This window comes from Ailuropoda melanoleuca, chromosome 11 (genome assembly GCF_002007445.2).
Source record: "Ailuropoda melanoleuca isolate Jingjing chromosome 11, ASM200744v2, whole genome shotgun sequence".
Taxonomy (NCBI): Eukaryota; Metazoa; Chordata; class Mammalia; order Carnivora; family Ursidae; genus Ailuropoda; species Ailuropoda melanoleuca.
In genome coordinates this window covers 26,120,156-26,132,297 of record NC_048228.1, presented here as the reverse complement: position 1 = coordinate 26,132,297, position 12,142 = coordinate 26,120,156, and the positions used below count along the sequence as shown (strand labels likewise).

The window sequence follows — 12,142 nt, the reverse complement described above, 5'->3', positions numbered from 1 at the left end:
CTTGTGTAAAGAGAAAAGGAAATGACAGATGAACCATTAAAATAAGTACACACTCTTTTCTTTGCCTCTCTCCTCTCCTCCACTACATGGAATTTCTAGACAGAATCCCCCAAATGCTTGGGCACTACAAATGGCAGTTCTGTTACAGAATATTGTATTTCCTATTTCAGTGGATGAGGAATAAACCATTATCTTCTGCTGGCTTTTTAGAATTAAGATATTGGGCACACCTCTGACCAAAGAGGTATCAGTTATTAGCAGATATTAGCAGATACTAGCAAGTATCAGAATGTCATAGAAATGTTTCCACTTCAGAAATAAGAATTTGTATGGACTTTTTTCCTGATTTTTATTTGGTGTTTTCTTCTAATGTGGGTTCTCCATCTTGGTTTTTAAAAACATTGATTTCATCATAACTCGTTTGTTTGTTTCCAGGAGGTATATAAATTGATCTGATAATGTACATAGAATGCCAAGTAAATTTATACCTGTCCCTCTACATTCCTGTGTTTCGTTCTTAAATAATTTCTTTGTGCAATGGAAATGCTGTGCCAAACAATTTCGAACTGCTGCCTTAAACTTCGACTTTGTCTGGCAGTCTTAGTTCTTTAAAGACTGTTGATTAGAAACAACCTTGTTTGGTGTATATTTGTTTTTAGCTTAGTGGAATTTGTTCCGTAAATGCTTACTGAATTTTTCCTTGGAGTCGCCACTTTGTCTCTGTTAGGAAGTGCAGGGAGTAAGTATGCATGAGGACTTCCTTTAGTTTTCTTCTTAGAGTTTTAACTGCTGTAGTGATTTTTTAAAAGCATTAATAGAATAGCTGTTGCTCTTGCCAAGAAGCCGACATTCTGAAATAGCACTTCCCTTTGGGCACCGTGCAGTTGGGATCATTTACTTGCAGAAAAAGTGTATGCGAGGGGGAAGAGGAGGGGGGATGGAAGAGGAAAACCATTTTATGGGCATATCCTGCTGAGGTCAGTAACCTGCTGTTCAGTGAACTCCGGTCTGACCCCATTTAGACCTGGAGGAGGATCACAGCTGAGGCAGCATGAGAACAGAAGGAAGCACCTATTGCTGGGAGCTTTGAAGAGACATGCAATGAGGATGGACAAGTAGCACAAAAAGGAAAGGAAGGGCTAGATCCAGCAGGAGAAACATAGCTTGTAATGACGGTATTAATGACTTTTGGTCAGTGATTAACAGGAGAATGTATTTAAGGCCCCAGAGAAAGATTTCTATATATGATACATAGCTTATATTGATACATACATGTTTATAGGTAGAGCAACTGATTTACAGAGAAAAGTTTTATTTTGATTTTGAGATAAAGTGTCTGCTTCTAGGGTTTGAAAAATAGAATAGTTTACCTTTCACCGAAATGGAATGTTTTCCTCATTGAATCTCTTACAAGCTGGTGATGTTGTGAAGCATGGTAGGTAAGAGCATGGCTCCATTGGCCTGCCACCTACAAAGTGTGTGCTAAGGGACACGACTGAGCATATGATAATAGTTTGAAGATTAAATGACTAAGCATGCATTCAATAAATTGTAGCAATTTTTATTGTCATTGTTTTTTCATCTACCTTCTGAAAGATAATATAGAAAGTAGATACTATCTTTTTAAAACACAGCGAATAGTTGATGAAGATTAAATATACCAGAATAGACTTTAATTTAGGAAACAAAGAAAAATCTTCTTGGAACCACATTATCCTCAGCAAGATTACAACTTTGACCTTGAGGTTTATTTCATTCAATTAAAAATATAGATGTGTGTGTGGGAGTGAGAACGTTTAAATGTATTCATTGGCTTTCCCTCTTAGATTTTTTTTTTCCTCTATGGCTCTTATTTTAACCTCTGTCTTCATCAGTTACCCTTTGTGTTTATTGTGTTTTGCCTTCTGGGTGATTTTTTTGTATAATCTCAGTGTATTAGGTAGGAGGGAAAACTCAGTGTGTAAGCTGACTGACAGTGTTTTGCATTTTCTTTGAGAATATTTACCATAGCATCCTAAATAGTATTCGCCTTTTCTTTCAGAACAGGTAACCAAGTATGTGAGTCATCACTGTATTGATTTCTGAATGTTACTATTTTGGAAATTTTCCAAAACCGAACGAAGCCAGGATTGTTGACCATTGAGGAACTGTGTTGTAACAATAGACTTGTGGTCTCTTATGGGTGTATATTCTAATTGTTGGGATTTTTTTTTTTTTAAGGGGGCTGTTTGGGGCATAGAAAACTGGAACTTCACGTTCTCCTTGATAGTTTGCCAGCTGGTTTCCAGCCAACCAGATAACTGCTTGTAGCGACATTCATATCTGTAGGCCTCTTGATCTTGTGTCAGCCCTTAGAGGGCAATACCACTAAGCCTGCTCACGCCATCCTGAACCAAGGGCACTGCTGTCCCGAATGCCTCAAAGTATAGATAAAAATCTGATACCACCTCAAGGGTCTTACAGCTCAAGTTCTGATAAAGCTCCGAGTGTAAAGAATGTATTATTTTACTATTGAAGTTTTGTATTGGTATTTTAAACAGAACACAGGAAGGCAAATGTATAGTTCTGTTGCTCTGTATTCCTCAGTGTTTGGCCCGTAAGTAAACCCAGCCTTGAGGAATCTAAACAGGTACAGACAATGGCCTTCTTCTAGTTTTAGCAGTGCTGCTTCGACCTGCTCTAAAAACACAAGATATTGTATTGTTTCCAACCCTGACCTCCTGATAATTACTTATTTGGATTGCATAGGTTCTCAGATACATCATGTCAACAATTTATTTTGTCACTTCAGATTTCTTTCTAGAATTACCACTGACTAATACCGTTATTTTTCTTTGCAGCCAAGCTCAAAGCTTTACTTCTATAATTGAGTCTGTCTTTTTCTCCCTGTACCTGCAGTGCTCCTAGGACGCACTCCTTTCCCAATCAGTAATACTTCCCTCTTGATCATTTTATTTTACTTCCTCTTCCACCCTCTTGTTCAGACTCACCCCTTTATATATGAACTACAACAATAAGCCAATATCTTGTATGTAATAATTTATAACAGCTTAATCTTTTACTACTCCATACCCGTGAGAATGGCTTTTTTAAAAAAAAGTTAGGCAATAACTAGTGTTGGTGAGGATGAAGGAAAATTGGAACCCTCATACACTGCTGATGGGAATGTAAAATGGCACAGCCATTCACTCTGCAGAACAGTTTAGCAGTTCCTTGGAAGGGTAAATACGGAATTATCATATGACTCAGCAATTCCACTTCCAAGAGAATTAAAAATGTATGTCCACACAAAACTGACAAACAATGAATACCCATGTTCAAAGCAGCATTATTAACAATAGCCTACAGGTGGAAGCAATGCAAGTGTCCATCAACAGATGAGTAGACAAACAAAATGTGGTGTATTCATATAATGGAATACTATTCAGCCTTTAAAAGGGAGGAAATTCTGACATGTGCTACAAGATGGACAAATCTTGAAGACATTAGGCATAGTGAAATAAGCCAGGCACAAAAGGACATATATCATATGATTCTGTTTATATGAGGTACCTGGAATTGTCTGATTCATAGAGCCTGAAAATAGAATTGTATCTGCCAGGGCTTGGGAGAGGGGAGGTTGCGGAGTTATTGATTAATGGGGATAGAGTTTGAGTTTGGGAAAATAAAAAATTTCTAGATATGGGTGGTGGTGATGATTAAGACTGCTTAATGCATAGAACTATACATTTAAAATATGGTTAAAATGCTAAATTTTTTGTTGCATGTATTTTACCACAATATAAAAAGACTTGTAAATGAATGTTCATAGCAGCATTATTTATAATAGCTAAAAAGTAGAAATAACCCAAATATCCATCATGAATAAAGTATGGTATATCTATACAGTGGAATATTACTTGGCCATAAAAATGAATGAAGTACTGAGTCACAGTAAAACATAGATGAACCTTGAAAATACTATACTAAGTGCAAGAAACCAGACACAAAAAAAGTCAAATTCTTCATGATTTCATTTATTTGAAATACCCAGAATGAGCAAATACGTAGAGACAGAAGGGTGATTAGCTGGAGGAGAGGGACAAATGAGGACTGACTCCTGCTGGGTAACAGATTTATTTTGGGAGTGATTAAATTGTTCTGGAATTTGATAGTGGCAATAATGGCACAACTTTTTGGCTGAAACCCACAGAATTGTATACTTTAAAATAATTTTATGGTATGTGAATTATATTTCAATTTTTAAAAACCCTAAGTGTTAATACATAACTCTTGTGATGCTGTGTTTCTAAAGAAACAGCATGTTGTCTGGTCTTGGCTTACTATTTCCTGCTATAGAACTTTGAGAAAATTAAGTGACCTCCCTTCTTAACTCTGTAAAGTAGGGATAGCAATAACTACCTCACCAGATGTTTGTGTTAAATGAGATAACATATGTAATGCATCAAGCACAGTGTCTAGCATTTACTAAGAACCCAGTAAATCTAGTAAGACCCCTTGGGGACGTGAGCCGTCGTCAACAGCTCTCAGTACTATTCCAGGTACTATTTCCAGATATTCCAGAAAATGACCCAACTTCTTTAGCCACATATCACTTGTCTGTACATTCTAGCTCAAATCTGCCTCTCCAAATTCTTCTAATACTCCTTTGTAGAAATCTGTCAGAATGGGCTCTTCAGTCTCCCTCAATTTGCTACACATATTCTAACAGCTGTGTCTTTGAAAATCCTCTCTCCCTGTTCCTTTCTCTGACTTTCACCCTGCCCTTAGAACTCAGAAGACTTTCTTCACACATTCAACTTTCTCCCTTATTTCAGTTCATGGTCATCTTTACTTCTGGAGCACCCAAGATTCTCACTACATCTTTGACTAATGAAGCCTTACTTTGGTTATATTTGTAAAGTAAGTGTCTTGTTAGGTGATCAGATTAAAATTTGTATTCAATCTCTTGAGCTAAATTAAAGTCCCTGAACATAGGGACCACATGTTACAATGTTCTGCCTTTACCTTTACTTAGCACGTTGCCTTGATACAGTATATTCTGAATAAACATTTGCTATTTATAAGTCAAGTGAGTGCTGCCTCTCAACAAGGACAAGGCCTTAAGTTAATGATTCTTGATCCTGGCTGCACCCTAGAATTACCTGGGGATTAAGGCTTCATTTTTAGCCCTAGAGATCAGAATCTCTGAGCATGAGGCCTCAGCTTCCCACCCAGATGATACGATTACAGCCAAGGCTGAGAACCACTGGATTCAACAGATGAAGTAATATAACCCAGTGGGTCCCAAGACTAATTGATAATCACTGTCAAGATGTGAGGATTGCTGGTTGGGCAGAGATGCATTGGGCATTGCGAAGTTTTCTCTACAAGTATCAGTATCATATTATGGTGCATCTCGGAGTTTTCATTGCTTTGAGAATGATCTTCCAACCCTGAATTTTTTAACAGCCAGTGATATAGTTGGACGTATCCAGTTATGGGCATCTATAACCTTTTAAACTTTACATGATAGTTTTCATACCAAATGTACGTCTTGTTCCTTTATGCTAACTTAAAAATATTCAAATTCTGTGTCTTTTCCAGGCTGGCCAACATCATCATCAAACCCTCTTAAGATTGTCTACTTGCCCTTGCTCCTGTTGAGTTACCACGCTTGGAAGCAGGAGATGGGCTCAGCAGCAGCCAACAGGCCATGATCCAGGAGGAACAGTAAGGGATACAGCTGCTGGTAAGATGCTGGGGACAGCTGGTGCTTGGTTTCCGAGAAATATAAATTTATTCGTAATTTTATGGTCAATTTCTCTTCTAACGTTCAACTCTAAATTACTCTGTACTCGCTCAAATACATTAATTATCTATGCTTGGGACACATGGGTTAGATTTTAAGATCTATGAATGTCCTAGAATTTTGTACTAACCTGGATGGATGGATGGATGGATGGATGGATGGATACGTATCTACATGGTTTTCTGGAGAAGAGGTAGTTTTTCATCAGATTCTCAATGTCTTTGAATTTTTTTTAAAAAGATAAGAGCCATGTAAATATAACTATAAGCATGGAAAAATGTGATATCTACAACCACTTGTCACGGTATTTCTCCTCTCCATTTTTACCTCACTTGTGGCCACTTCGTCTCATTTGTTGAGGATGAAAAAAAGTGATTCTTTGTGATTATGGTGAGCACCTACTAAGCCTAGGCAGCCAGTTTTCATGATGATTTTGTCCCATAGAACCGTCAGAGAACTAAAGTATACAATGACAGATTTTGGGAAAGCCTATCTAATTTTTTCACATGATTTTTCTGAAAATATAAATAGAGGAACTGACAGAGAGGGAGATACCAAGTACTTTTTTCATCTACAGTTGATGTTAATAAAGATCAATTTTTTCTGAATGCCCTTCACTGACAGGATAGCGAGTGGCCCAACCTAAGGGTTATTTATCACACCATTAACATTTATATAGATGAACAGAAGTGAGAAACTCATAGCGGATATTTTTTTCCAAAATATTCAAGATGGACACCAGAATGAATTCAATGTATACCTTTGCCTGTACTTTAAGTCAATTACAATTATGGGGCCATCGTTGCAAAGAAAATGGATGTTAGGTTAAAAAAAGAAGCAGCATGAGTTTTTTAAATGTTTTCTTCTGTAAGTCTGTTAGCAGCTAGTTTGGCTTCAGTCTCACTGAATCTTATTTACGCATCCAGCATAACAACCCTCAAAGGCCTACGGCGCTGTAATCTCTGCCCTCACTCTAGACGCCTGGGGGTATAAGTATCCACTCTGCCACTTGATACTTCTTTGAGACTGACCTGGTGCTGAGAAATCCTTCCCAGGGTGTCCTCAGTTAAACTCCCATGATTCCTAGATGTTGCCATTTTCAAGACATAAGGGAGCTACATCTGCCTAGATTACCTCTCTACCCTGGGAATTTTAAGTCACTCCGTAAGGGAAAGAGAACTCAGCACAACTAACTCTCAGAGTGAAAAATTTCCCCTTGCATGCTAATATTTTTAGAGTATTCATTGTCACTGAAAATAGACTTCCTCTTTCCCCTCTCATGCTGGAAAATCTTAGGTAATTATGAATAAAGCATTCTTTGCTTTTCCCCTCCTCCCATAATGGATGCTTTACCTCTTGCTGTGAGGACTGTGGCTACTCATTCTGTGCTTGACCTTTATGTGAGAACTGAGATGCAATTTTAAGATGGAGTTTTTACAATAGCATTAGTCAGAATTTTTCTCTTCTTGGAGATGAAGTGTAGGTAAGGAAGGAAGTTCAAAGTTTGAGGAAAAATGTAAGAGAAATTACTAACAAGAAAAGAAGAAATTAAAGTATTAGCTATTTGAGAGAGAGAGAGAGAGTGGGGGCGAAAGATAGATTGATTTCACAAGTAACTCCCGGAGGAGCTCTTCCCTCATATCCAAAAAAGAATATTATTTTGTATTTAGCTTTTTACAGTTGGATAAGCTTAGCCTAGGAGATATTTTCAGTGATAAATAAACCTAGGATTTATTTTTAATAATATTTACTAGCTTTGTGTTCTTGGAGAAATTATTTAACCTCTTCAAAGCCTTGTTTTATTCAGCAATGAGGAAAATAGGTCATAAGTAACAATAATAGTATTATATATGTATATGGATAATATGTACAGGGCCTGGCACAATTAAATTCTAAATCTTGTATTAGCATTTGTTTATTATTATTATTTTTACTATTATTAATGTTGCTTTCAGTTTTTAAATAATAAATTCAATCAAAGAGTATTTCTTGAGTGCCTGTCAAGTACCAGGCACTCTTTAGGAACCAGGGTACATTACTGAGCAAAAAGGTTAAGGTCCCTGTACTTGTTTAGCTTAGAATTTAGAGTGGCAGACAGATATAAACAAGACAAATAAATAAAAATATATAGTGCAGTAAATACCAAGAAGTGCTAAGCATAAAAAATTTAAGACAGAAAAAGAAAATTGGAGGGATGGTGAGGTAGTAATTGAAGATGGAGTAACCAAGAAGATTAACTAATGAGAAGATTAATTTTGAGTAAAAATCTAAAAAAAATATATATATATATACAAATAGGCCATAAAGTCATATGGGGGAGAACAGGTAGAGGAGAATGCCACAAAGAACTAGAATAGTAAAAAGTTTTCACAGAATGATTGAAACAGAATCAGAGATCTTATGCAGCTTAATCATTTACCATCTGTAAATGTGTACACATATACCCAAGTAAGTGATACAGATGAGAACGTTGGAAGTTCAAGGAATAGGAAGGTCCATCTAGACTAAAACAGTTAGAGGAGGACTTTGCAAAGGAAGGTGGCATATGGTGGCCTGGATTTTGACGGATAGGAAGAAATTGGATAGTTGGCAAAAGAGTGCAGACTTTCAGTTATAAGACAAATAAGGTCTGGGAATCAAATATATAATGTGGTGTCTGTAGTTGATAACACCACATTGTATAATTGATATTTGCTAAGAGAGTGGAAGTGTTCTCACACACACAAAGCATGGTAGATGTGTGAGGTGATGAATATGTTTATTAACTTGATAGGGGAACCCTTTCATGATGTGTATGTATAGCAAATCATCACATTGTGCACTGTAAATATCTTACAGTTTAATTGGTCAGTTATACCTCAGTAACACTGAAAGAAAACCTCCAAAGAAAAAGTTCTAATTTAAGTTATTTTTATGTATTACAGTTCCATAGCCTTCACACTGTCATCCGTAAAAACAGTAACAACAACAACAAAACAAACAGGGAATGATATTCCAGTGGAGAAGTGGAAGAGAAACAGCATGAGATGGAAGAAATAAGGATGTTGGTGTTGAGGGCAGGTGGGCGAGGCAAAGGATGAGGTGGGAGGCAAAGGGAGGCTACTTTGTATAGAGATGGCAAGTGGTGGGAGAAAAGATAGAAAAGCAGGCGAGGCCAAATTTTGTAAAGCTCTCAGGCCAGGCTAAAGATGCTTACATGCCATCATACAAATACTGAGGTGCAGTGGAAGCAGGTGAGTAACCAGATGCATTCAGGTCATTAACAGTACTGTTATTTTGACAAGTTCAGGAGAGTATGGAGATGGAGGAAGTGGTTGAAGAGATTCAGGAGTGAGGTTGAGAACGTGGATTACAATGTTAGCGGTAAGACTGAGAAGGGAGGGTAAACCTGATAGGGAAAATCCTGAGAATTTAATCACTAATTGCAAATAGAAGATAAGAGTCAAAGTTTTCAGGTTTTTTTTGTTTTTTTTTTTAAAGATTTTATTTATTTATTTGACAGAGATAGAGACAGCCAGCGAGAGAGGGAACACAAGCAGGGGGAGTGGGAGAGGAAGAAGCAGGCTCACAGTGGAGGAGCCTGATGTGGGGCTCGATCCCAGAACACCGGGATCACGCCCTGAGCCGAAGGCAGATGCTTAACCGCTGTGCCACCCAGGCGCCCCAAAGTTTTCAGGTTTTAAATGACCAGTTGAGTATTGGCATTAAAGGAAATAGGGAAGCAGGGGCATATCGTGCGTTTGAATTCATGGTGAGGGAGGTGAGACAATCCAGGGTAGGTGTCCTCAAGACTACAAAGGATAAAGTTCATGCAATGTTTGACAGGCTGAATTGAGTTGCTAAGAGAAATGTTTCACTGTGCATTGAAATCTGTGTAAATATTAACCTAGTGCAAAAATTGTAGGAGAATATGCTTATCGAAATGTTGTATTTTTACACCAGGTTGGAATAACAGAGAATCATAAAAGTATTGCTCAAAAATGGGCCATTAGACATCAGTTTCATCCAATTGGCTAATTTTATGGCAGATTAAAGGGTACCCAAACATAATACATGACTTCCCTAAAGGTCATGTCATTAGCTATTGGCAAAACCTGGACTAGCTCCAGGTGTCCTTATTGAGACCTACTACCCCTCCATGTCATCTGTAAGAAGTGTTAGTGATTTGTATTTTGCTGTCTTGTTTGTGGAGAAAAGAGTTAGAAGGTTTGTATTTGCCCATTATAACTCTCTTGTAGCCATTCTTCTAATTATTATGCACATTCTCACCCTTTCTCATGAAACAGACCTTACTCATTTACAAGCTTCACTCTTCTTGCCTTAGTCATTTTCTCCCACCTATGGTCATTGTTGAAGTATTCTTATTAAAAGACAGGTCATCTTTCTATTTCATCAATAGTTTGAGACAGAACAGTTATTTCTAATATTGTGTTTTTTCTTTTATCTTTTGGAAGAAAAATGGCTTTTTTTATCTCAAATTTAAACACCATGCAGGCTTTAAAATGAAGACTCCAAATGTCCTTTCCTTGCAGACCAGTCTTATGAACTGAAATCCATCATCAGTATTCCAACAAACCCAATTGATTTATCCTTTGAGTCACAGGACTTTAAAACAAAAATAGATCCTAGAGGTAAATCTAATGCAGTGCTCTTCAAACTATTATTCTCCTACTCATCTGTTACTAAATGTTTTCTTCTTTTTAATAAAATGTAATTATCTAGCAGTGTGCAGAAGTGTATTTAAAAGAGGGAAATGTTTACTTTTTTACTTACAATAGTGCTACCAATCTTTCTTTATGTTTCTTTACTCTCTCCATTACACATGCCACATTATGATACAAGTCATGGCTGAACTGTATGAAAGCTGTATCTTGTGTATATTTTAAGGCCCAGATTGGTCTCATTGTCTCTATGTCCCAAGAGACTGAATTACAGAAGACTATTGACATTCTCATGGGATTCTGCTGAGAACTTTGGCAATCCCTGAATTCACAAATAGCACTGTAGGTTTGGTTTTTGGTTTTGTTTTTTTTTTTTGCATTAATGCGTATCCACATGTGACCTGTACTATGAGTTTAGAACAAGTAAGCTATGCTAAAATAGACTACACACTATGAAAGTTATTTTCACCATTCTTGTTTCAGTTTCCCCATCAAACGGTGAAGTATCAGTTGTCTCCATTGATCTCATAGGATATTTTAAGCAGAAATGAAAGTCTTGGTGAAAACACTTTGTATTCTGAAAGAAAGTTGCAATGCAAATGAAGGCATTAGAAATGTTTACCCATCTTTACAGATGTTAATCTGGCCAAAGCTTTTTCTCAAAATGTGAAATAATGTAGTCAATGTGTTCTCCCCTTATGGAGGGGCAGAGGGGGGAGGAGGGATGTTCCAAGGTGCCCAGTGGATGTCTAAAACTGTAGATAGTACCAAACCCTATATATACTCTGTTTTTTCCCTATACATATATACCTATGATAAAGTTTAATTTATAGACACAGGAAGAAGTTAACAACAATAACTAAAAATAGAACAATTATAACAGTATACTGCAATAAAAGTTACATGAATGTGCCCTCTCTCTCCTCTTTCCCCTCTTCTCTCCCTCAAAATACCTCTTTTTTTTGGTAATGATGTGAGAAGATAGAATGCCTACGTGATGAAATCAAGTGAGGTGAATGGCATAGGCAATGTGACTTAGTACCTTCTGACCGTGTGTCGGAAAGACTATCGTCTGCTTCTGGACGGTGGATGACCACGGATAACCAAAATTGCAGAAAGTGAAACCAAGTGGGGCTGGGGGACAGAGACTACTATAGTGTATTATCTTGGCTTTTTTAATGTTGAGAAGATTGGGAGAATAATTAATAGGTTTCTTGGATAATCCGTGACCATATAGTTAACGTTGTATATGTGTTTTGCACTTTGTAATTCTTAAAGGCATGTACAGTCCTTGAATCTTGCTAGGAATCTTAGAGGGACTTTAAGAAAAAACTTGGCCATCTTCTCAAGATCTTGAATCCTCCTCCATATTTACACATCTGCACACACACATGCTTCCTCAAACCCTCCTCGCCAGCTTGCTTCCTACTTTATTGAGAATATTGAACTCATTGGGCAAGAACTTCTACTTTTCTTTTCCACTCATATCCTCAAATCCAGCTGATCCATATTACCTCTCTTCAGAATTTTCTCACTTTTTCCATGAATTATTTTTTAATTGTTCCCTCTGCTATTCTTTTCTTTTTCCTGATGGTCAATTTAAAAGTGTCCCAGTGTGCTTATTCTTTTTTTTTTTTAATTTTATTTTATTATATTATGTTAATCACCATACAGTACATCCCCAGATTCC

At 37.1% G+C, this 12,142-nt stretch overlaps 1 protein-coding gene across 1 annotated transcript in view; it reads left to right on the top strand.

Annotated features, from left to right (window-relative positions):
- The window catches only part of TET2 (tet methylcytosine dioxygenase 2), a 125,239-nt gene that overhangs the window by 31,353 nt on the left and 81,744 nt on the right, over positions 1-12,142 (top strand). The window contains exon 2 of the mRNA XM_002926670.4: positions 5,587-5,731. The gene's annotated coding sequence lies outside the window, so the exon portion shown is untranslated. The remainder of the gene's footprint in view (positions 1-5,586; positions 5,732-12,142) is intronic.